This window comes from Myotis daubentonii, chromosome 3 (assembly GCF_963259705.1).
Source record: "Myotis daubentonii chromosome 3, mMyoDau2.1, whole genome shotgun sequence".
Classification (NCBI taxonomy): domain Eukaryota; kingdom Metazoa; phylum Chordata; class Mammalia; order Chiroptera; family Vespertilionidae; genus Myotis; species Myotis daubentonii.
This window is the reverse complement of record NC_081842.1, coordinates 37,332,706-37,359,167: the sequence shown is the minus strand read 5'-3', so window position 1 is coordinate 37,359,167 and position 26,462 is coordinate 37,332,706. Positions and strand designations below refer to the sequence as shown.

Sequence of the window (26,462 nt, the reverse complement as noted above, 5' to 3'; positions counted from 1 at the left end):
TCCCAAGAAGGAAGCATTTAGGAATGTTATATAGTAAATGCTGGACTCCCCCTAAGTCTTAGGGGGTCGGCAAACCGCGGCTCTTGAGCCACATGCAGCTCTTTGGCCCCTTGAGTGTGGCTCTTCCACAAAATACCGACTTCTGCTCATGGGCCACGAAGTTTCAATCGCACTGTACGTGCACGCCCGCATGTGGCATTTTGTGGAAGAGCCACACTCAAGGGGCCAAAGAGCTGCATGTGGCTCAAGAGCCGCGGTTTGCCGACGACTGGCTAGGAGGACGTGGAAGGACAGAGTTGGGGGGAGACTAAGCACTGAAGTGAGAAGGGCAGGCCTACTGAGCTATCTGCGTTAGAAGGGACGAACCAGAGCTGTGCCTCCAGGAAAATGGGTTGGCAAGATCCAGCTGAGCAGTGAGTTTCAGTCTAGTGTTTGGGATACAGGTCAATGCTTCCATCCACCCTGTGCCCTTGCCCTAGGCTGATGAAGGGCCACAGGAGTGCTGTGGTCAGAAGACCTGGGCAGAAGGAAGGTGGCCTGCCTCCTTACTGGAAGCTTGAATTCAGATGGGGATCAACCAAAGCAAGTTGTCACAAATTCTGTTGTTTCCTGATTGTTTGGAGGGGAGAACATGCACCAAACTAGAAGCTTGCTCTGAGGTAGCTGAGACCAGGCAAAGTTGGGGTACACAAGGCCAGCAGAGAGAATTGGTACCGCAATAACAATCAAGTAGTCACTTAGAAGAATCTAGGTGGGTTTGGGTGAAAAACACCCTGGCCCGCCATTCCTTAGCCAGTCTTTCTCGGGTCTCCACAAACAGAAGGCAGTTGATTGGAGACCAGTAGGAAGCAGTGGAAGTAGAAACCTAAGTGGCATTAAGAGCTTGAAGTGTGGGTGGAAGAGAGTGAGTCATAAATAGTGGTTTATATGCCTTCTAAGGACTGTCAACCCTTGGAATAGAACAAAGATTCCACACATTTGTTCCATCCCCTATTTCTTATTAACCCCCACAAGTTGTTTTCTTTAGCTCAGCAGGAACCTCATGTTATTTTGCTCAAATTGTAAATGATTTACTTTATGAATACTGAATCACAGGACAATGGTTAAAGAAAATAGCCTCCACATGTAAGAGAAGAATTCCTAATCTGCCCCCCAACACTCTTCTCTTCCTCCCTCACTCCGTGTGTGTGTGTGTGTGTGTGTGTGTGTGTGTGTGTGTGTGCTGGGATGGCTGTTCCAGACATGAGCCCTGAGATTGTCCTGAAAGCACAAGTTTTGAGGAGCTCTCAGATCAAAAACTGGTATTCAAATACAAAGCTGACTAGAGCCCTAAATACCATTCCTGCTTTTCTTGGCATTTTCCAACTACTCCAGCATGTACTTGTGAAAAATAATGACGTATCATAAATTAACATTTTTGGTTATAGTGGGCCTTTTGTACATTTTTGCTTAGATGTTATTATATACCTATTTTACATTAAATCTAGCTGGGGCAGTTCATTTAAAGTGTCTACCAAATGCCAGTTTGATCTACCTATGATAACACTGTGATTTCTATAATACTCTACTAGCTCAAATATTTCCTCTGTGACCTCCTAGTTCATAGGTCGATGCTCAACTACTGAGCCATGCTGGCCAGGCAGGAAAAGTGTTTTATAAATTCACTCCCCTCGCCCTCCTTAAAACTAAGGAGAGCTTTAGTGATTAGCAGCTCAAGTTAAAGGTGGGAAGACTGTTTTGTGTATGGGGCTGTTTTGTTATTAGAGGGCAATGAGCTGTCCCTCTAATAACAAATTATATGAAAATGCTTGGTTTTACAGCTGAGCTTCCTTATTGCATAGCTGGGTTCTTTAAAGCAGACATTACAACCGAGAGTCAAGTTTACTAACAGGAACAATTTCTTCCTGCTGAGGGCAGGCTATGCTCTTCCCAAAGACACTGAGACATTCCATTTTGGGGTACTGAGAGGGAAAAGCTGCTACTCCATTTTCCCTAGAATGTAGTATACATACTGAGTTTCATTGCTCTGCAATATTGTTTTAGGCATCAGTTCCCAAATGGAATGTGGCATGAAACATAATTCTTGCAGAGTTGCTCATATGTGCAGCTGTGCATGGCATAAAGATCCCCAGAGCAGACCTTTGGTTGCCAGACAGGGTTAGTCCTGAGGCAGCTCTGTGGATTCAGAGTCACGAAGTGTCACCAGAGTCGGAACTTTATGCCCCTTTCCCTGTCATAGTGCCCCTCCAACTCTTTGCAGGGCCCTAATTTGAGTTAAATGCCAAATGGAGAGGAGGGCAGGGTCAGACTCAGGTAAATGGTACGGTTTAAAGATTATTTCTTTAGAGCAGAAGTTGGCAAACTGTAACCACAGACCATATCCAGACACAGCCTGGGGCTTCCAATACATTTTTAAAGGACTGGAGGAAGCAAGAACAAGGAGGAAGCTACCATGGCCTACAAAGCCTGACGGTTACTATCTAACCCTCACAGTAAAAGTTCGCTCCCCCAGCTTTAGCTGCACCCCTTCTCCCCTTCTCTGCTCTCACTCCTTAGATTCCTCATTGACTCCTGGGTAGAAAGGAGTCTGGGCCCAGCCCTCAGCTCCAGGTTTATTTACTCAACAATTAGAGCTAATCCTCCCACCCAAGGCAAACTCTTTGAACTGGCTGCCTTTTCCCAGTTGGAGGGAGGCCTGCTGTTCTGCTTCTCTTTCTCTCCTTCTTCCCCTCTTCTCTGTCCCCTCCCCCACCCCTCTTCCGGGTTCCACTTTGCTCTTTGAAATGAAGCTGCCTCAGCATGTGACCCATAATGCTCTGGGCTGCCAGCTTTTCAGCGGCACCCCCCCTCCCCCAAAACACACACACACTCAGATCTGTTTGCTGTATGGAGTGGTGGCTAAGGGCATGAACTCATCCACCCCATGAAAACCCAGAAACCCAGTTTGACATTTACTAGTTAAGGAACCTCCAGCAAGTCACTTAATCAGTCTGAGATTTGGTTTCCTCATCTGTGGACAAGGGACAATAATAGTTCCTCCCTCATCCGGCTGTGGCGAAGATTAAATGAGTTAATCTGCATAAAACTGTTTTGAACGAGGCCTAACACAAGGTAAATACTCAATAAAGTGCTAGCTTTTACCACTATTTGATGTTCTGAGGTTAAGCTGTGCGGAGGGCTGGTCTTGGCCCAGGTCTCCACTTCCTCAGGCTATTGCTCAAGGTAATGTGACACTCAGCTCTCAAACTCAGGCCATCCCCAGAGGACAGGCAAGACTGTGAAACAGGTCAGGTGTGTGTGTGTGTGTGTGTGTGTGTGTGTGTGTGTGTGTGTGTGTTATGTGTTTAAGAGACTTCCTACTCCCATATTCTCTATGCTTTTTACCATAGAGAATAATCATGACTAAAAGTACTTTGCTTTTGTATGCAAGTTGTAATCTGTTTTCAGAAACATCATTTAATTTGCTGCATCCAACAGCCCTGTAAAATAGCTGGCACAAGGTAGGTGCCCATAAATGATGACCGAGTGAGGGAGATGAGGTGTGAGCCAGCCAGTAGGCAGAATGATGGGGCATGGCTGACCAGTCAGTGGTAATGCACAACAGATTAATATTTTGAATCCACGCTGAAACAGCTAATGTAATCCCTATTTTATCAACGAGGACTCCAAGTTTCCTAGCTGGTTGATACTTTGTCTAAGATCACACAGCAATGAAGGTAGAATTGCATCAAGAACACAGATCCTCTGGTCTTTAAACTAGCCCTGTGGCTGGTATACCTATCACTAAATATGCATGAAATCAAGTTGGTTTTATTTGATTCCAACAATAACTTGGGTCCTGACATGCACAATCCTCCCAGCTCTTTGCTAATGAAGAAGTATTAGAAGGCTGATAAGGGGAGGCTTCTCTGCCTTTATCTCAGAGGAGTGACTTACAAGATTGTGGGAAGGAAGTGAAGGAGCACAAGGTGCTCAGTGACTTCCCCTCTTTTGGAGGGGGCTTGCCTGAGGACACAAGCGCCCTTTGTCCTTGGGTGAGCATTTTCCCTGCAGGGAAGGGCTGTGATTGTTCAGTTCTGCCTGTGGCTGGGGTGGGATAAGTTTGGGGGATGGGTAATTTTAGAAAGCCCATTGGTTGTGTATCAAACACAATATACCAAACAGTGTTCCACAGAATACTTGCAAAATTTTCAAAGTTAAGTCTTTTAAAAGGGGATTCCATGGGTGTATGAGACTTCGATACTGCAAGGTATCTCAGTCTTTTAATATGCTAATAAACACTGAAAATCTCCAGAAGGAAGGTGAGATTTCCCAAACTTCTTGAATGTTGGAACCTTTTTATCCCCAAAGCACAGGTTATGTGCCCATGATAAATGGAACATGGTTTGAGAATCTTGAATAAGGACATGATAGTAATTGGAAAGAAAGAAAGAAAGGAAGAAAGAAAGAAAGAAAGAAAGAAAGAAAGAAAGAAAGAAAGAAAGAAAGAAAAGAAGGAAGGAAGGAAAAAGGATGCTACCTATCAAAAGACATAAAGACTTTTGGGACATTTTTCTGATAAAGTGAAGTGGGCTCACTTTCTAGTGGCTATATAGTCATGCATCACTTATACTCTTGTATAAGACAGTGGTCCCATCCTATATAATAAAAGCCTAATATGCTAAGTGTCCAGTCGTCAGGTTGGCCATTCAACCAATCAAAGTATAATATGCTAATGAATGGTAAGGCTGCTCAACCACTCGCCAGGGCATGCACTGACCACCAGGAGGCAGATGCTCCTACTGGTAGGTTAGCTTGCTGCTGGGGTCCAGCCAATAAAGACTGAGCAAGATGGGCCAGACACACCCTGGAGCTCTCCTGGAGCCCTCCTGCGTTCCCTCCCTGGCTGGCCAACCTCCTGTGTCCCTCCCTGGCCCCAATTGTGCACTGGTGGGGGCCCTTGGCCTGGCCTGCACCCTCTCCGCAATCCAGGCTGAGGAACCCGCTGCCCCCTATGAATTTCATGCACTAGGCCTCTAGTAAGATTATAATGGAGCTGAAAATTTCTATTGCCTAGTGATGTCATAGGCATCATAAAGATTGGAGCGCGTTACTCATGAGTCTGTGGTGATGCTGGTGTAAGCAAACCTACGGTGCTGCCAGTCATATAGCAGTATAACCATACAATATGTACAGTATAAAATACTTGATAATGATCACACATGACTATGTTACTGGTCAAAAATACTTACTATTGTGCTACAATTCCCTACAGTATTCAGTACAGTAACATGCTGTATAGGTTTGTAGCCTAGAAGCATTAGGCTATCATACAGCCCAGGTGTGAAATAGGTTATACCATGTAGGTTTGTGTAATTGCACATGATGTTCATACAACGATGAAATTGCCTAATGACTTATCTCTCAGAACATATCCCTGTCAAGTGGTGCTTAATTGTAGTAAGGTCTGTGTGTGTGTGTGTGTGTGTATGTGTGTGTCGCGTGCCCCCAATCAAAATGGCAGAGCCAGTCACAGATGTGAGGGCATGCTCAGTTAATTTCTATAAAAATTATAGCCCCATCAGAAGAAAAAATGAAAACAATTCATAGTAAAATGAAGTAGAATATAAATTGGTTCAAATACAGCTATGTGTCAGTAATCTACCAGGAGGGAGTGCAAATTCAAATCATTTGAAGAAGTAGGTGCAGCCAGAATCCGTGAACATGAACGGTGAACACTATCCATTTGAAGGCAAGAGCTTGGCGTTCCCTAGCCCAGCTGGCATGGCTCAGTGGTTGAGTGTCGACTTGTGAACCGGGAGATCACAGTTCAATTCCTGGTCAGGGCACATACCTGGGTTGCGGGCTCCATCCCCAGTGTGGAGCGTGCAGGAGGCAGCCGATCAATGATGCTCTTTCATCATGGATGTTTCTATTTCTCTCTCCCTCTACCTTCCTCTCCAAAATCAACAAAAATACATTAAAAAAAGAAAAGAACTTGGGGTTCCCATTGGCTGGCCTTAAGGATGGGTCAGCATGTCTGATCAGCTGCGAGAAATACGACCCTGATGTCTGCATCTCCAGGCAGAGCCTTTCAGGACAACAACCCACTCAACCCACTGGAAAGGTATCCCGACTCACCTGAGTAAGTAGAATTGTTTACTTAGCATGCATTTCTTTTAGCCTCAGGAAAGCATAAAGTTACATGAAGAGCTCTAGTAAGCTCAGAATAATATTTTAATTTTATGTTTAGAAATAACATACATACCTTGCATTTGGTATTTTAAACATTTGCAATGTTTAGTTTCCTGAAGATAATTTTACATTTTAGAATGTCTAATGGGTTATCCTTGTAATGCCAATTAAAATATCTAAATGAGAGCTATAATTGATTTAGATATGTGATTTCAGTTGAAAGGATATGAGAATTTTATTAAATATGTAAACCTTTTTTGTAATGTTCAAGAGAACTTAAGGTTCATTATATTTTATAATTAGTTTATTATATTTATGAACACTGCTTACCTACTTGTGATTCTTTTGTTTGTTGAGCAACTGAAGTATTATTTATTGTTAAAAAAAAGACTGAATACATTAAATGTATAAATGCATTTTAATAATTCAAGGGAATTTAATTAATCAAATTGTAAATATTCCCTGGCTGGCGTGGCTCAATTGGTTGGGCAACATCCATGTATTGATGTGTGTGGGTTAGATCCCAGGTAAAAGGCGTGCAGGAAGCAGCCTATCGATACCAATCAATGTTTCTCTCTCTCTCTCTCTCTCTCTCTCTCTCTCTCTCCCCCCCTCCCTCTCTAAAAATCAATTAAAAATCTTTTTTTTAAAGAGTTATATTTGAAAGGTAAAATTCAAAGCTTGAAAGAAAACTAGATTATCAAATTTGTAATAAGTTAAACTGAATTACTGTATATTGTCATCTTTGCCCACAAAACCTATCTTTAAAAACTCTCCATGCCCAAATTGCCCTATGATGGCAAGGGTTGGGGGTGGGGAGGTGGTGGTGAGAGACAGGGAGAGTGGGACAAAGGTCTTGCTTGTGTAATCAGTAGATACACTAATAATATCAAAGAGTACAGCATGATTGATTGTAACCGTGTCTGTATTCAAGAAAAATTTTTAAGATTCTGATCTAGGAAATGGGGTCATGTAAATGTAATCAAGATGGGGTTCCTCCCCTCCAGCAGTTTTTCCTTCCGACCACTTTTGCATTTCTCTGCTCTCCCCATTCAGTGGAGGACTTTCCAGCAAACACTTTCACTTTCTGGCCTTGACCTGCTTACTTTCACTTAGTGGAAAAAACAGACATTGCGCTCAGACAACCTCGAGTTCAAATCCTCATTTTGCCATTTACAGCATGACCTTTAGAAAAGCTATTTGGTCTCATTGCTTTAGTTTCCTGATACATCAAACGGAGATAACAATATTATTTACCTCTTCAGGTTGTTGAGAAAACCAGACAACAAAAAAGTGCCTGGCAACATGCACAGTAAAGGATGGCAATTAATCCTGCCTACGGTTTCCATCAGTGAGCATGCAGAGACAGCGTGGTAGCCTACGTTCACCTATGACAAAATATGTTTTAGGTTTCTGACCACAACAAGAGCAGAGGAGCATTGGTAAGAAAACATTTGGGCCAGCAGATAATTGGAGGTAATTTTCTCCACTCCTAGCCTTTGTTATCTCAATAAGTGGCAACACCATTCTTTCTCTTGTTTGGTCTAAGATCTTGGAATCATGGTTGAGAATGTACAGAGTGCAGCTTCTTCTAGCCAGCTCCTTCCACCATCACTCTCCTTGGGATTCCTGCACTGTCCCCCAGACCAGTAGTCCCCCTTGCACTGCTGTACTATCACATTGGGTCCTCTGCAAGGTAGGGGAGTCCTTTTCAAACAGAAGTTGGATCATGTCACTTTCCTGCTTTCAAAACTGTCCACTGGCTTTCCATCTTACTAGCAGAAAAAGGCCTGTCACATCTGGCCCCTGGCTCCCTCTCCTGCCATTCCTTTGCTTACTGTATGTCAGTCAACTGGCACTAGTTTTATTCCTAGAATATGGCACACTGGCTTTTACTTCTCTTCCTTTGTGCTTGATATTCCCTCTGCCTGGACTGCTCTTTTATTTTTTAATATATATTTTTCAATGATTTTAGAGAGGAAGAGAGAGGGAGAGGAGTTAGAAACACCAATGATGAGAGAGAATCATTGATTGCCTGCCTCTTGCACGTCCCCTACTTGGGACTGAGCCAGCAACCCAGGCATGTGCTCTGACCAGGAATCAAACCCTGACCTCAATAGGTTGACACTCAATCATTGAGCCACATTGGCCAGGCCGGACTGCTCCTTTTTTGATATCAACACACTCACTCACTCATGTCATTTAACTTTCTGCTCATATTAACTGAGCAGTCTTCTCTAAAATAAGGTACACTTTCAACTCGCTCCCCACCTTATTTTACACAAGCTTGGTACCTGTGGTTTACCTGACTTGCTAGCAGCTGAATATATAGTCGGTGCTCAAGTTTTGGCCAATGGAGTATGAGTGGAAGTGATAAGTGGAGTGCCAAGACAAGTCCTAAAAGAGAAGGCGTACGCTCTCAATTTCTCATCCTTTCTAGCTTGGTGACTGGAATCTGAATGCAATGGCAGGAGCTAGAAAAGCCAGCTTAGACTACCAGATGGAAGATGTGTGTTGAGACAGTAGGGAAATCTGCGCCCTTAATACCTCATCAACTCTGGAATGCTTACATCTGAATGGTCTCCTACGAGAATAAACTTTCGCCTTGTTTAAGCCATTTTCATATCATTTTTGTTAATAGAAGTCAAACTATAGACTAATACAGAGATATATTTTTTGAAAGTCTGACTGCCCTTCCAACCCCCACCTGAGAAGGGACTGAAATGTAAAGTCCATGAGAATGAAAGCTCTGCTTGGTTCACGGTAAACCGCTTCTTGAACAGGGTACCCTAAGCATTCAGTAAATGTTTGTTGAACGACTGAAGGGCAAAACCACCAATATAATGGAAGGCCTTGAGTGATGCCCTGAGGAAGCACATGGCTGGTCAGTATAAGTAAGTGATCTGTACAGACAGCACTTAGCAATCTCTGTGTGGTTGGTTTTCTGCTCCAACCGTATCACGTAGGCAGGATACAACCTGCTATTCCCATGACCCGAGAGGCATAAATACTTGCAATATGGTTGTACGCTTCTTTTTGTAATTTAAATGAAGACTCCCAAGTAAAGTTCATGGTTGTAATGAAACTGGGCCACAGAGTCATGGAAAATTGTGACAAGGTTCCAACTGATGAGGAAAGGTCACAAGTAGCATGCTAAGCACAGATGGAGAAAAGGAGCTTGTGTGCTTCTTTCTCGAGATGTGTGGCCAAGATGTGCATCAGTGCAGATGGCAAAAGCTGATAGCTGAAAGAACCACAGACAAAGATTGCACAAGCTGAGTTAGAATGAAACACAGACATATCACAGGGTATCAGCAAGACGTCTTGCTTGAGGGCAAATGCTGTAGATGTAAAGCCACTGAGTTCCTGGGTGAGTAAGAATATAAAGAGATTTATAGTGCCAGGATAACATTTTTGGTATCAAATATCTTTTTCATGCTATTAAGTTTGTTTTGAACATCTTAATTACATAGCTCAGTCAATGGAAACAACTTAAACCATCATGGTGGCTTTAAAAATATATATAGGAATGAGATCCTGTAGGCCTGGGATTAAGTCACCTAAGCTTGAAAATGTTCTATTTCCTGAGTGATGAAAGTTGCAAAGGTGTAGGCTATCTTGCCATACCACACCCCTGGGTGTAATATTACTGAAATAAAACAAGTCAAGATTTGTTCAGTCATTTTACAATATATATGTAACTTCTGGTAACAGTTAGTGGTATGAGGTTTCTTTTTGTTGAATAATTAGCTAGAAAGTTTTCTTCTTAATGTGCCTCTCTGCTTGAGAATTTCTTAGTAACAGAGTCATTTCTCCTTTCTAGAAACATAACACACACTCATAGCATAAGAGCAGCTTTTAGGTTAGGACAAAGCACTGAAAGTTAGTAACAATAGTTGCTTCTTTGTTCTCTACCTTGCTCTTGTGCCTAATCATTGCTTGAATTTTGGTGAGGCCCCCCCATCTTGTATAATGGATATATCAGACTGACTGAAGGGTAGGGTAACTATATGTACTGCCTTTATATCGTGGCTCATTTATCTGAGGATTTCATGTTGCAGCCACTCCAGCATTTCAGAATGGGTACCAGAATTCAGCAATCAAAGTGATCAAAATATGGTTTCATTTAAAACTCCTTCACAAGGGGAATCAAAGCTTTTCCACATTTAGTGCTCTTTTGGTCCAAAGATACTTAAAGTTTCTTTTCAGTGAGCATGGCAGGTGAGGTGCCCTTTACTGGAACTAGTTGATGGCACAGGCCCCGCCCCACCTTTGGTGATTTTCATCATGATATTCAAATAAAGTAATTTATGCACAGAAATATCTTGTAAACTACAGGTATGTATAACACATAGATTAATATTATCATTATGAAAGACAGCAGCTTGGTATAGGGTATAAGAACTTCAGGCTAGAAGCCTTAGACCAGTGATGGCGAACCTATGACACGTGTGTCAGAGGTGACACGCGAACTCATTTTTTTGGTTGATTTTTCTTTGTTAAATGGCATTTAAATACATAAAATAAATATCAAAAATATAAGTCTTTGTTTTACTATGGTTGCAAATATCAAAAAATTTCTATATGTGACACGGCACCAGAGTTAAGTTAGGGTTTTTCAAAATGCTGACACGCCGAGCTCAAAAGGTTCGCCATCACTGCCTTAGACCCTATGAACCTGAAGAAGGGTGGGTTCCCCCTTGTGGAGGGAGAGAAAGGGGTCATTTTGAGGGAGGACAGTGGGAGGTCCTGGTTTGAAGATGACCCTATAAAGAACCATGTAGTTGGGAAGTCCTCTTTCACTGGAAGTGCTCTGGTTTGATAGTACCTGCTGCCTGGAGAAGCCCTGTGCTTTGTGAAACTTCAAAAACAATCTAGGCTAATAGATTTGTTTCATTGGGTGGATCAGATAATGAGCCCTATTGTACTGAGATAGTTTACCTATTGCGATGAGGATTATGTTTAGTAACCTATGTATATCATTTATCAACTCTTTAAAAAATTTAAAAACATATTAAGCTCCCTGGCCAGTGTGGCTCAGTCTGGTTGGAGCATTGTCCCATGCCCCTAGGATCTCATGTTCAATTCCTGGTCAGGGCACATACCCAGGTTGTGGGTTTGATCCCCGGTTGGGGTGCATACAGGAGGCAACAGATTGATGTTTCTCTCTCACATTGATGTTTCTCTCTCACATTGATGTTTCTCTTTCTTCCTTCCTCTCTGAAATCAATTTAAATAATGTCCTCAGGTAAGGATTAAAAAAAAAAAATCATAGAAAGCCACAGTATTCTCATCACTTTTGAAATATAGTCTTCCCAGAGGTGCTAGTTCTGCAGTAAATAAGCCTCGGCTTTAGAATCTTACCGAAAGTCAAAACTTGCTTTCCTTGTGCTGTTTTCCTGTACACCGAACCCAGTGTTTTGGAAACCTGCAGTTATCTAAATTCCCATCGGGTGACATTGTTTAATCTAACATGCCCTCTCTCATATATGAAAATAGCTCCAAGGACATCCACTGCCGTGCTTTGAACTCTCCTAAAGGTAGTTGGGAGGGAGTTTCCAACCCCACTCCTTTTCCTCTAGGTTTTCCTGCCCCTCCCCCGCTTTCCCTAAGCTGGCCCAGAGAGCCTCTGGCGGCTCCCCCCTCAGGGGCTAATCAGGGGAAAGAGCCTTTGACCTTGCCTATAAAGCACCTGTCTAATCACTGAGCTTATTAGGCCACCCGGAGTCCAGATGCATAAGTTACTGCAAATAAACATTTTTGGGGTGTGTGTGTGTGAAAATTTAGGAATCTGATACTGAGAGGAAAGATCGATTGCTTTAAAATAACAACTACACCTATTTCAAATATTGTAATGAAAGTATGCAAAAAACCCCCAAACAAATCAAAACACAAACCCTCACATAAAAAGGCTGCAAAAATGTTATTTTACTTTGAAGGCAGTAATAACTGAAAATAACAGGCTTCTTTCAGGCCACATCCTAAAAAGGTAGCTGCTTTTTTATGTCTTAGGCCTGTACAAAGGTCTTCAAAGACCCCCCGACCCCTGCCTTCTGAAGATTTTAGGTTAATACGTTTGTCTTAAAAACTACGAGGTGCCTAATTTTTAAAAACAACCGGCCACACCCCCTTCCTCAACCATATTGTCACATCATCCAAATTACACTTTATGAACAGCCTTGATGTGCTACACGCGTGCAAAAAGTACACAGAGCGGGTAAACTACTTTGCCTTAGAAGTCTATATTTAGTCATCACTTAGTTACATTATTTTACTTTTGTGAAATGAGAACTGATCGACCAAACCTTTCCAACAGACCCACCAGACGATAAATACCACCATATGTTTGATTCACAGTACATTTGGGCATAAACACTTCAATTACAGCTTTGTGTTTAGTATCAGAACCCTTCTCTTGTGTGCGTGTTTTCGCTACAGATCCCGTGCTCTGCATCCCATTCTGGAAACCGCCTATGACAGACAGAGCACCTTCCCAGGTACGCTCCCGAGAAGCAGATGTATTTATGCACACAAAGGTGTGCGCGCACCTTTCCACGCACACATGTCCCCGCGCCGCCCGCGCCCGCTCCCAGCACATGCCCACCGCGTGCGTGCGGCCGCGCACCGGGTCCCGGCACCCACAGGCTGCCCCGAACCCGCGGGAGCCCCGCCCGCCTCCCCGGCCAAGTGAACCGGCTGCACCGGCTGCGGCGCGAACCTCCCCACCCCCACGGGGGAGGGGGAGGGGCGGCCAGTGCCGGGAGGCGCCTCGGAGCGCCAGCGGGTCTTTCTTTTATTTTTAAAAAGACTGCGCCGCACACGCCCGGCCCCAGCGCCGCTGGGGCAGGCGGGAGGGAGAGGAGCGAGGCCGGCAGAGACCCCTGCACCCCCTCCCGGAGCCGCCGCCGCCGCCTCCCGCTCCGCGGCGCCCCTCCCCCGCCGGCCCCTCCCCCTCGCGCCCGCCCGGCGCAGGCCGCTCGGGTTTGTTTTGCTGCGCGGCCGCCGCCGCCGCCGCCGCGGGCCTCCCGAGCTCATTTTTGCCTGGCTGGTCCCCGCTCCGCGCTCCCCAGTGTGGAGTGTCTGAGCCGTTGGCTGCTCCGAACCGTTTGGCTCTTTCCCTTAGTAACAGCTTTTCCCTTCTGCCTCAATTCCTCTCCCCGCTCGCCCTGCCCCCGCGCGCCGCCTCCCCCCGCCGCCGGCCGCGTGCGCCCCCGCCCCTCCCCCCGCGGCGGGAGCACCTCCGCTCGCCACCTGGGGACCCGCGCCGCGCTCCCCGCCCCCGCCCGCCCGGCGCCCATCCCCCGCGCCCTCCGCTCGCCGGGGTTATAATTGCCTCGCACCCCCCGGAGGGGTTATTTTGGGGTGGTTGGAGGCGGCGGCGGCGAGGAGGGGAATTTCCTTGCGCCTCCATTCCCGGGAGGGGGGAGCGGCGTCGGAGGCCACCGTTTCCAGGTAAGCGCGGGGGGCCGGACCCCGGGGTGGGGGCGGCCGCGGGCCCGGGTGGGGTGGGGGTGGGGGTGGCGCGGGCGGAGGGGGCCGGGGGGCGCGGGGCCGCGGGGGAAGGGGCGCCACCGGAGCAGGCATTTTTCAACTTGGCCCTTTGGGCAGCCTGGGGGAGAGTGGGGGAGGGGACTGCTTTTCGGGTGTCCCCTCCCCCCCCTTTTCCTCGCAGGCTGCTTTGAAAATGCTCACGTGCCTGCCCAACCCCGACCCTTTCCTGGTCTCGGGGGATCCTTACCCTGATTATGTTGTTGTCCCCGAAAATGTGCACCTCGGCCTGCTCCCCCTCGTCCAGCCTCGGTGCACGGACACCCCCTTTGAGTGTGTATGTGTGGGGGGAGGCTTTCAGGGAAGAATGTGCAGCAAATTGGATCAAGGAGCCATCATGAGGCCGACTCCTTGGGAGCCTATTTTTAGCGGAGGAGCGGGCTCTGTCGGGGGCACGGTGTTGGGTCGGCGCTCCGGCGGCGATGGGAGTCTGCTGCCCCCCTGGGGCGCGTCCGCCGCCCCGGCCCCGGCGCTGAGACCCGGGCCGAGCGCGCGGGGCCGGCGGCGGCGGCGGCGGCTGTTGGGGCCGCGGTCCGGGCGGGGGCGCCGGCGGGGGAGGGGCGCGCGGCCGCCCTGGAGGACGTGCTGATTCGGAACTTGGTGCTTTTTTCTCGTCCGAAGGGGGCCTTTGGAGTCACTTTGAAGTTGGGTTCAGAAGTGTAGCATTGGCAAAGTTATTGCCGGCTTCCTGGTAAGTTTGGGGTGGCGCAGAGGCGCGTTCTTTGGTGACAGTGTGCAGGCCACGTTGTGAGGGTGGTTTCTGGGTAACTTCCTCTTTGCAACCGATGTCCGTTTCTGAGCAGAAACTGACTTTTATTTCAGTGAAATATTAATCTTCAGCGGCAGCTCGAGGGAAGCGGTGCATGTGCCAGCAGGTCCCGTATTTGGGGAAGTTCCTAATTTGCTGAAAACAGGCATCACTTTGCAGTGGCCACCGAGATGAGATTGTAGGCTGTGAACATGGTGTGTTTCTTGTAAAATGTGGGTCGTAGTGGCTCCTTAAAAAGGCTCCTGTTCGGCTGTCTAGTGACCGTCCCTAAAGCAATTTGGTGATCGTCAGTGACCAGGGTTGGAACCTAGTTGAAAACTAGGTTTGCTCAGTGTCTGGAGTTTCCTTCCCACCATGGGCTGGGCAGGCACCAAGGTGAACAGCTTTGGTGCCTCCGTGATTTACAGCGGACTTAGGGAAGTTTACTATTGGTTTCCCTGTTTTCCAGACAAGAACTTTATGTGGATCTAAACAAGCGTGTGAATAAACCACGGCGGGTGAATTGTGGGCTATTTTTAGTCTACATGGTCTGTCCGCCCCTCCCCCCATGTACTGAAATCATGATCTTCCTTCCCTCTTTTTTCCTAAAGACTCTTTTATCCCATTGGGAAATAGAAGACACCTGGTGGTGTTTTCAGCCACTCACCTAAGACAAATATCCTCGCTACACATTGAAGATGCAGCGAGTCACTTTTTGGCTATCCCAGTGTGTGTGGTTCATTTCCATTTTTGTTGAATCAGGCCAGTGCTACATTGGTGTATTTTAGTAATCCTGACTTCCTGGGACTGTATGTTCTCACCGTTTTATTAAGTTGATAGTCTAGGGAAATGGAGCAGCTCTGTCTCCATGAAGACTGTGTGTATGTTGGGTTGTATCATGGGAGTTCATGGCAAGCAAGCTTCGGAAATTATCAGTGAGGGTTCTAGCCATAGTGAGCATTTATCTACCTGTGGAGGAGGGGCGGCACATAGAAAATGTGGCTGAGAGTGGTTAGGTGGGGGATGCGTTGTGTATACTTCTCCCTCTTAAATTGAGGTTTTCTTGCTTGTTTTGAATATAATATTTTCCAGTTCTTTTTATCATGCATTGTCTGATGCATGTAATCACAACCATTAAATCCATAAATAACTACTGTTTTTGCTATTTGAGTAGTTAGAATCAAACCCATAGGGGAAAGCACTAAACTGTACTGGGGTGAAAACAATGTTTACATGGAAAAAGTTTTCCTTACTATGAAGGAACTTAATTAAGGGACTCGTTCCTGGCTTAAAAATTGTTGCTTAGCTCACCATTAGTTAATGGAGGGACGTTTGGTTACAAGTGATGGAGACACATTGTAATTGAAGTGGCCCTTGGTGGAGGTTGTATTTTTGCATTGGGTGCTTCAAGGAAGTGTTCAGCATTTTAAATGAACTTTTTACGTGTGCCCAGAAATCTTTCTGTTGCTTGTGTTCTCAACATCTAATTAAGGTTTATCATGATTACCATGATGCTTGCTTACCAGGAGAACAAGAAATAACTGCTTCCTGTGTGCTGGGAGCCTTCAAGCTAATGTGCAGGAAGGGTAGAACCTTCATATAAACGTAGGGGCTACTAATGAAAAAAGATGTGAACTAATGGACTTTTTGAACAGCAACCTGTTGAATAAAGACATGTTTGTATGTTGCAGTGAAATATAAGCACAGTCTTGTCAAATGAGTAGCTGACAAAGGAATCCTCCCACAATTTACTACAGCATTATTTCTGACTGGACACATTTTGATGAAGTTCATAGAAATAATTTGTTGGGTTTGTTCAGTTTCTGTATTTATATAAAAAGAATTGAGTGGAATGAGGATGGTGGTAAGTCAGGGGAGAGAGATGGCTAAATATTGACATGTCTGGGACTTTGTATTTTTCTAATACAAGTGAATTTGACTCTTTTCACAAATAACATTTACAGTATGAAATGCAAAAAAAGAGAGCAGCTAACATGGAGACATTTATGCACTCCCATAAAACAGAAGAGGTAGGCCCTCAGGGCTATGTAATAAAGAATTAATAAGAGTATGGTCCAGCTTGGAGACCACCATGGTGGTATCTCCTGCTCTATCACCAACAAAAACTTGAATTTAAAAAAAAATTAAAAAATAGAGTAAAAAAAGCTGTGTGAAAGCTGTTGTTGGAGAAGTTTCCTATTCACCACCTCTGGGATTGGGCTAGTAAGAATACAATGAATTGCCCTGTTAAGAAGAGCCAGAGGAAAGGGACTCTGCTGGGGCTGTGCTCTAGGAAAGGTGAGAGAGATGCTTTCTGTGCCATTTATACCTCAGGCTAATCTTGAGATGGGTAGTATTGGGCTTTTTTCGTGGACTATGAAATAGAAGTGCAGAGAAGTTAATTCACTTGTCCAAGGCCTCAAAATGATGAAATGATGCACTGCAGTCCACCTTATCCATCATGTTCTTTCTAGACGGCTGTGGCTGCACCGAGTCTTTCCAGCTGTCTTGTCTTTTCTCTAGATATCCTTGCAAAAACTAGTGTTTCTAACCAGGTTTATATTTCTTTAGTTGTGTGTCTCTACTAACAGGGTCAAGTGATTGCAGGGACAAATGAAATTCATGGGATTCAAACATCATTGTGTTTAAATCTCCAGAACTGTTTAGTAAGATACAATCTTGTCAACTGCTGTATATTCTATCTTAAGGTTGACTGTGGTGAAGGGCCTCTCCAAGTACTACTGCCTGCAGACCTGCAGAAATAAGAAAATGTGGTTCCATGCCTATAATTAAGAAGGAAAAGCAAATAAAAGTACCCTCAGAGTACATATTCCTTGAATAAGAAACATCCGTATCTTGTGTAATATAGTGATTCCATCAGAGGTCCTGGAGGCCAACTGCCTGGGTTCAAACCCTGGCACTCTCCCATACTACATGTGACCGCGGGGCGTAACTCCTGCTGTACTCAGTTTCCTCCTCATGGGGACAGTCGACTTTGTAGAGTTCAGAGGATTGAGAGAAGTGTATGTGTAAGGTGCTGAGAACAGTACTTGACATACAGCAAGCATCATGGAAATGTAAGGTGTTTGGGATGATGGTGATGGGTTTGGATTTGAAGTTTGCTTCTTTGTATTACATTTTATTTGCTTGTTACTTGTTTTCAGTGGAAGCATAATGTCATAGAAAGCATTTGGCAGCTTTATTTCCTGAGTTCCTTGTCAAAGTATTTGAAATAAGTTTGGCTTAATTTATTTACTATAAGTTGTGATTAAGGCCTACCTTGAAGAATTTGATTGGATTTTAATAATATCAAATTATGTGGTTGGTGTAGGGACAGTGGTGCATCTTTTGCATGCCTTTGTTGCTGTTCTGTCACTTGGGCTTGGACTTTTTAAATCCACTTGTACCATTTTAAATATTTTCCAATTTTAAAAATTTTGTTTGTTTTTCAGTGCCGTATTCGGTAGTACCGAGGATCTGCTTTTTTTGATTGGAGTGATTACTTCAAGTGGGTTATTGTTTCTCCAGCCTTGACCTTTCATCTGTGTTCTTGTTCCATATTTCAGCTGCTGTCAAGACAGTTCTCCTTGGAAGTTCTGTTCCTCTGAAATATCTGTGAGCCTTGTCTTATTTTCACTTCCCATTTTTTACTATTCTTAATTCAGCGATAATGCTAACTACTGTTGGAGTTCTATGAGTCAGGACTACCCAGATGCTTTGACAGGTACTTGTGACAATCTGAGTGGGTGATACCCTGGTTTTTAAGCGGAGAAACCAAGGCTCAGGGGATAAGTGGCGTTAGGCCCAGCATGTCTGTGGTATAGCTAGTGTTCTTACTAGCAGTCTACTGTCTTCTCAGTGAGTGAATGAAAAAAATGAATGAGTGAATGGTTTTCAGTCTGGGTTATTGCATTAATTTTCTAGTAGGTTGCTTTGAGTAGCCTTTCTTCTTCATCCTATCTTCTGTAACTACTGACAGTGTAATTTATTTAAAATACTGACTTCATCATGTCACTTCCCCTGCTGGAGAACCCATAATGGCTTCCCTTTGCCAACTGGATTGCATTCATATGCTTCAGTCTGGCTTTTAAGGCTCCATTCTACCTATTCAGCTTAATTTCCCACTCCTTTCCAACTGGGATTCTTGCCTGCCTATCAAATACTGCAGTTTTCCATACTCATTACTCTGCTGCTTTTGTGCATGCTGTTCCTTCCATTTGTCCCCTGGATGGCCTGATTTCAGTCCCACTTCTTCGATGAAGATTTTTCTGGCCATTCTGACTCAGGATATTTCTTCTCTGAGATTCCATTGATTTATTGACTATCACAAACTTCATAATTATTCATTGTTTTATGAGTATGTATCATATTAGCCAACTATACATCATATTTCTTGGACTTTTCCCTTTTATAGTATTTCTTTTATAGTATTTTAAAAAATGTTTTTATTGATTATTTTAGAGAGGAAGGGAGAGGGAGAGAGGAACATTGATCAGCTGCCTCCTGCACGCCCCCTACTGGGGATCGAGCTGGCAACCCCAGGTATGTGCCCTCACCAGGAATGAACCTGCAACCTCTTGGTGCATGGGACAACGTTCAACCAACTGAGCCACATTGGCCAGGGTGTTAGCAGAATTCTTGACTTTCTCTCATACCATCTTCATGTTAAATGGATTGTTTCTACAAGGGCCAATGCTAAGATACAATGGCAGTCCTGTAGATATGGCAGAAACTTCTTTTTGAATTAGGCCTTCAAGGTTTAGGTGCACAGTAGTCAACATTTAATTGTTAATTTTGAATTAAAAGAAAACACCTAGTGAAAACTTAGAGTGAAATGGAAATGAATAATTTTGTCTTAGTTCAAGAATGGTAGCCACATTGGTGAAAAACCTACTCTAGTTGGGAATCATGCCACACTAAGTTGGTTTATCTGGTTATCTTTATGCCTGTTTTAACTTAAGATTTTGGACTTTATGTATTTTTTTAATCTCTCAGGCTTTTTTGCTTATTATTTTCTTGGTGCCTAAATAAGATTTTATTTTTAGCTTTCAGTATGTGTGACAGCATTCTGACCACATTGGAGTCCCATTTGAGCCATTGCTATGAATGTTTTAACATTTAGCATAGGATGTATCTATTATATTGTGTAAGTGAGTTTAATTTACCAGAAGAATGTCATTGTGACCATCTCCCTTCAGTAGGATTTTATGGTAAGGTTGTGCCGTATTACTGGTAGTTACAAACAAAACTGGGTAATTTATTTGAAACACAGCCAATTTGTTTATGTCCTTCTGAAATTTTTAATGTTTAGAGTTCTAAAATCTAAGTTTTTTAAAGCATGGTTTTTATTTGCATCAAACAAAATGAGTTGGATATTACCCTGCTTTCTGAGGGATTAGATTCCTAACTCAGAATTGATATAATCAAACCATAAGGGTCATCCTGAAAGATCAACAATTAAATTCCAGTAAACATAGAAAGAGTATTCAGATTAAGGAAAAGATTTGTGTGAAATGAATAGTTTGAAGAATGAATGAGGAAGAGTAGGTATTGAATGTTTAAGCTGGAGGCTTGCCACCTGTTTTCCTCTGTAGCTGTGAAAGTTTCTTTCAGGAGGTAGAATAAAAAAAAAACCAAAAAACAAAAAAAAAAACACAGAAGAGAAACATGAGGAGCACAGGCCAAAGAAGGTCATTCCAATATCTTAATAGAATAATTCTTATGAAATGGTACTCTGTATTCTCAAACTTTTTTTTAAAGATAAAGATGTTTAACTTTTTTAAAACAAAAACAGTGAAGAATTTTTACTATTTAGGAACTAGATTTCAGTCTACTTCTTGATATCTTTATTTTGCCTTAGAACAAAGGTGGTACCAGAACTTTTTTTTTTTTCCTACCTTTTTTTTTTTTGCATTGAGTCCTTTTTAACACTGAACGATAAGACATTATAATGAAATAATCAGTGACTGTTTTTATTCTTACTGCTTATCTACTTGCATAATAGAAAGCATTTTAAATTTTAACTTGGGTTCACTATTAAGCAAATGAATTTTTATCAGTTTTTGTTAAAACTGTGGGTTTTAGTTATGTGGGTAAGTGATTTAGCGTCTAGTAATTAAGAGGATCACATGAACTAGTAACTAAAGTTTGCTCATTCAACCAATTTCTGTATTAAAATTCTCAAATTCTGTCACTTAATTTTATGTGATTTTTAAAAGGAAGATCTGCATGGAAATTTGCTTAATTTATGGTTTTAAAGACTAAAAAAATCTACAGCCTTGTGTAGAATAATAGAAAGTACTTGATATTAGCATGAGCAGACACCTTGCTAGAGAAGTTAGTGATAGCCTATTTTGGTGGTTACCTTCAACTGCTAATAAAACAAAACTTATGGGTTAGAGAGTGGTGTTTTATGCTTTCTCCTTCGTTTGAACAGGCTGATTGTGTACTAATTTTGTTCCATATCTATTTTGATGCTATCAGATGCCATTAACTCAGAGTGTAAGGCAATACTTTGGGTTTTTGAAATAAGGTAATAGGGATAATGAATGATTTTCCATAACCTCGTATTTTCTGTATTTCTACATAATTATCCCATTATGGTATAAAATTTATCGTACGTGTGTAAATTTTTAGGTGTTGTTTGTAGCTGTGGCAATGTTCTTTGGCACCTGTTTATATAAAAATGTAATATGCTATATACTTAAAAATTTTTTCCTCCACTAAAGCGATGTATTTTATCTATGTCACCTTTCTCTGGTTTTCTTAGTAAGCAATGTACATTTGTGAGATCATATACAGGTTAGGAGTGCAGTCTGTTACTGTGTCAGGGAAATAGTTTTTCTATTTAGTTTTTCTGTTCTTGTGCAAAAACTAACAGACCCTCCCAGAATTATTTTTTGTCTTTGGACTTTCTTATGTCCTGCCAGCAGAGGTCACCAGTTTTATTACCTGGTGAGAGATGTTTTGTGTCAAGTGAATTGGTCTTTTACAGGTTTGTTTCAATTTGATGTTTATGACTTTCTTGTTAGGTTTTTTGTATAGAGTCTTCTCAAAGATACCTTTAAATGAAAAAAACAAGGAGGCAAGAGATCATGTGTAGTCTGTTGCCATTTTAGCTTAGAAAGGGGGAGAGGAGTGGAAAGGACACACACATGATATGATGTGTACGCATGCTTGTCTTACGTGTTTAAGATGTCTCCAGAAAGATGTACCAGTGACTTCTAAGAGTGGTTTTGGGGGCGGGGTTGGGGTGGGGAGATCAGGGGGTAAGATGTGGGAGAAGCTTATTTTTATGCATAATCTTTTGAACTGTTTGAATTTTGTGTTTTACCATTTCAAAAAAGAATGAATGTGAAAAATCAAAGCTTCCAATTAAGAATTCTTAATCTTTTCTATTCCTTTCACTCTGGATAGTCAAAAGAAGAGAAACTATGTTAATTTCTCTCATGCTTTTTAGTCAGTTTTTAAAAGAGCTGGAACTGTGTATATCCTGCATGCAGTTATTTTTATTTCTAAAATTTGTTGGCAGAATTAGAGCCAGTATGATGATAAGTTTTGGTTTTGTTTCATGATTGAGTCATCAGACCAGTAAAAGTATTTAGTGATAGTGACTGGTGATTTTTGAATCCTATCCAAGGTTGATCATTAGAAATTAATTCATTGCAAACTTGAAAAGATTTTGGTTGTGTAGAAGTAATGTGGTGCCTGATTTCAAAGTGTTGTTTTGCCAAAGATTTGGAAATTAGGTGGAAATTGGAGTGCTCATAGTTTAGCAGTTGATTTTAATAATTATGATAATCCTTAATAAAATGGGATTTGTGGAACCATATATTCTGACATTGCATGGATCCTAACATGATTATGTATTATTGACTCCAAGGAGACATAACATTAGACTTTGATTTCATTTTTGGTTGCAGTGGGTGTCACTTGTAATTGTACATTGGCTGTTTAGTTTACCCAAAGGGTTGCCTTCTAGTTGTGCTTATTACTTTTAACTTAAGCTGGAACAACCTCAGAGAAAGGTAGCACTGTTTTTGTGTGCATTTAATTCTGCTCTGACCTGACACTTGTGTTTCCTGAGAGCAGTGCCTCTTTTTAGAGCTAAGAGGATGAGGTAGGGTCTGTGCCTGATCTTTGGCAGTAGCCCTGACTGTAGGGTGTTAATGTGGTAAAGAGCTCACCTCTGAAGCAGGCATACCTTATTTGAATCCTGTCACCCCTATTTATTAATTTGTTATATGGCTCTGGGAAATTGAATAACCACTAGCGGCCCGGTGAAAAAATTCATACACGGGAGCGGGGGAGGGTGGAGGGGTGTCCCTCAGCCCGGCCTGCACCCTCTCCAATCTGGGACCCCTCGGGGGATGTCCGACTGCTGGTTTAGGATATCCCTCTTGCAATCCAGGACTGGCAGCTGGACATCCCTCTCGCAATCCAGGACCGCTGGCTCCTAACTGCTCACCTGCCTGCCTGCCTGATCGCCCCTAACCACTCTGCCTGCTGGCCTGCTCACCCCCAACTGCCCCCCCCTTGCTGGCCTGATCGCCCCCAACTGCCCCCCCACCAGGCTGCTCGCCCCCAACTGCTGCCCCTGCTGGCCTGATCACCCCCAACTGCCCTCCCATCCTGGCCTGATCCCCCCCTAACAGCCCTGCCACCATGGCTTTGTCCAGAAGAACGTCTGGAAGGTCTCATGGTCTAATTAGCATATTACCCTTTTATTAGTATAGATTCCAATTGGTTTCCACTCTGAAAAATGGGAGTAAAGGGTAATTAGTACTTTTCTTCATAAAGCATTTGTGGGGATTGAAAGGTGGATGCATGTAAAGCAAGTTATTGCAGGGCCTGGCACAAAGGAAGCGCTACTGCTTGGTGCTTTGTTAGCTGCAGGAGGAACAGCTGTAGAGACAGGCAGAAAAGTGACACCCCTCCTGTAAACCTGTCATGGCTTCTTGTGGCAACTGCAGAGAATGGGATGGTTAGAATTCCCAAGTTAGAGGGCTAAGACGCCACATTTGGTGACTGAGCTTTTATTGCTCACTCTGAAATGATACTATGTACTGTGGAGCTTTGTTATTCTGATACATATGCTGTCTTACAGTAATATTTTATGTTGAATTTGGTCATATCTTGGTATGTTTCAAGGAAAAAAGGTTGCTTCCTTTCTTAGAAAATAGTCTTCTTGCTTTCTGGAACGGAATCTTGGCTCCTTTATCCAGTCTTTGGGAGATCAGACACTACTCTGCTCTCAGTGGGTACTGCTTATGGACAGATCAGTCATTTTAAATAGGCATGTTACACACTATGCAAACTTTGACTTGGACTCTCACTAAGAAATACTATGATATAACACAGGATGTGTCTATGTGCAAAAATACTGAAAGTTTTCAGAATGATATTTGCTTTAATACGGGGTACACATTTTTAGTACTCTTATTTTTTGTTTAAAAACATGCAGGGTGATTCAAATATACAACATTAGAAAAGGGATTCATCCTTTTTTACAAATTCATTGACCCTTGGAGTCATTGTGTTCGTACTGTAAGAATTGTGAGGGTCCGCTTGATAACCCAGCATCCTGCTGTACAGCTTTTGGAGTCTGCAGAGACAATGAATATGCTCAAAACCTAAGTTAAAAGAAACAGAGACTTTGACCAGTTTAATTTGACTTGTCCACGTGTTCCCTGACACTCATATAGTCTTTCTAGTTTATTTCCTTTTGGGTCCCTCCCACCCCATTAGAACCCTGGCCTTTACCTGATACTGATAATGTCATTTTTGCCGGACTTTTAATCCTGATTTGGATTAAAGGGCTCAGAGCATGTACACTCCATGCCTTTTGTCTCTTTAAACCAGCCATTACTGTACCCGGTACACGTGGTTCTGTGGCCTAGGTTGACTCTTAATTCTGACTTCTGATCTACTACTACCCACATTCTAGCATGCGAACATCCTGTACTTCCTGTATTTTTACTGTTGAGTGTAGGTTGGCAGTGGCATGAGATTTTCATTTAATGATAAGTGGTAATGAGACAGAGTTAGAAGATAGAGGAGGGTCAGAGTTGGAAGAAATAGGGGTAGGTAGGTCATGGTAACATTGTCAGGGTGAGCTGGGACAACATCTGCTCCTGGTTACTGGTGAAAATATCTAGGACAATTTGAGATATTGGGTGTTTGGAGTGGAGGTGTGGGGATAAGAAGTCTTGGTATTATTATTTGGAAGATGACTTTTTCCCCCCATTTTTTTTTTTTTTTTTGTTAATCCTCACCCAAGGATATTTTTCCATTGATTTTTAGGTAGAGTGGAAAAGGGAAAGACAGAGAGAAACATCAATGTGAGAGAAACACCTCAATTAGTTGCCTCCTGCACAAGCCCCTACCAGGGCCCGAGCCAGGGAGGAGCCTGCAACTGAGGTACTTGGCCTTGACCGGAATCGAACCTGGGACCCTTTGGTCCACAGGCTGACGCTCGAATCCACTGAAGAAAACCAGCTAGTGCTCCTCCATTTTTATTGAGGATTTTTTTGTCAGAGAGAGATAGTTGTCAGAAGGGAGATAGTTGAGCTGTTCTCTGGAAACCAGAATTTGCTATAAGGGAAGATAAGATTTTCAGTTTTAGAGCTTTGAATGAAAATCATTGCCACAGCATTTTAGTGATATTTTAAGAACTATTTATAAATAAAAATTTTACAATTCAGGTAAAAAATTACCAAGCATAGTATATTTAAAACATTAACATTTTCATTTTTCTCTGAATGTTGTTAAAACAGGCAAGGCCCTATTAAATAGGGACATGAACAGAGAATTTACAGTATATTAGAAGCTTTTGTGCTTTTTCACTCTGTTTATGTGTTTGTTGGAGTGGACTTTTAAGTAGATAGATAACTTAATCTTTTGTATCCCTGGGCTCTCTGCTTCTTGCATGTGGGCATGTTTTCTAATTTGTTGTTTCTCTACTTGGTTTGTTCCATTTTATTGGGTCATATACTCTCATGAATAGCTGGCTGCCTTGTTTCCATCTAGTCTCATTTGCCTTTCTTGCATTTTCTTCCAGATGACTCATGCTAATAGATAACATTGGTTGGTTGGTTCCTTTGGTCTGACAAATCAACGTATAAGTGACTCCTACAAGTGAGAACTGGTAGTAACAGGAAAAGTGGCTTTTTTGGTGTGTGTGTGCATAACAGCATACTGATTTTTTGATAATTACTATGATAAATGCTCATGGTATAATTTACATGAATGCATATATGGCTTTATAGAGTCTTTAGGGAAAACACTTATACATACTATTTTGTCTGGCATTATATAATGTGCTCAATAAATGTTAGTTTTTTCCCTTTAGTCTTCTTCTATGAGTTTTCCATCATACTCAGTACGAAATTCAAATGCCTTTCCTTAACTCCCACCATGTGATCCTGCCCTTGGACACTTCACAAACCTTGTCATATTTCACAGCACCCTCTCCCTTGTTCCAGCCATACCAGCTCCACCCCCACTGAACAAGCTTATACCTGTCTCTGTACCTTAATTGCTTTGCTCTGTGCTTCAGGTTTGGCCCTGAAATTGTCATATGGCTAATTCCTTTATGTCACTCAGATTTCACTTCCAATACTGCCATCTCAGGTCACATCGAGATGTCATAAGCTGCCCACTTCTTAGCCATTTTTGTTCCATAGCCATTTTTAGTCACAAGACCCTCTTATTTTTCTCATAGCACTAGAACATTTACACACACACACACACACACACACACACACATATAAATTCCTGTGTTCTGTAAGGATGAACCAGTAGTTTAAGGCTATCAGCTTATCATGAAAACATTTCTGAGAGAATGAGTACTTAAATATATACATATACTAGAGGCCTGATGTACGAAATTCATGCAAGGGGCTCCGCTTCGCAGACCCTTGCAGCCTCGACCGGCCCTCGCAGCCCTGGCTTCGTCCGGAAAGTTGTTCTGCTGTTTGGTCTAATTAGCATA

At 42.9% G+C, this 26,462-nt stretch overlaps 1 protein-coding gene and 1 long non-coding RNA gene across 6 annotated transcripts in view; one reads left to right on the top strand and one right to left on the bottom strand.

Annotated features, from left to right (window-relative positions):
* Positions 1-14,324, bottom strand: part of LOC132230126 (uncharacterized) — a 463,598-nt gene extending 449,274 nt beyond the window's left edge. Inside the window, exon 1 of the long non-coding RNA XR_009451812.1 lies at positions 13,913-14,324. This is a non-coding gene — a long non-coding RNA (uncharacterized LOC132230126). The remainder of the gene's footprint in view (positions 1-13,912) is intronic.
* Positions 13,183-26,462, top strand: part of TBL1XR1 (TBL1X/Y related 1) — a 174,066-nt gene continuing 160,786 nt past the window's right edge. Inside the window, exon 1 of one of the 5 annotated variants that reach the window (XM_059687071.1) lies at positions 13,183-13,626. The gene's annotated coding sequence lies outside the window, so the exon portion shown is untranslated. Of the gene's footprint in view, positions 13,627-14,337; positions 14,414-14,571; positions 14,686-26,462 lie in introns of those variants that run through there. The other 4 variants (XM_059687075.1, XM_059687073.1, XM_059687072.1 and 1 more) reach the window with 4 other exon arrangements.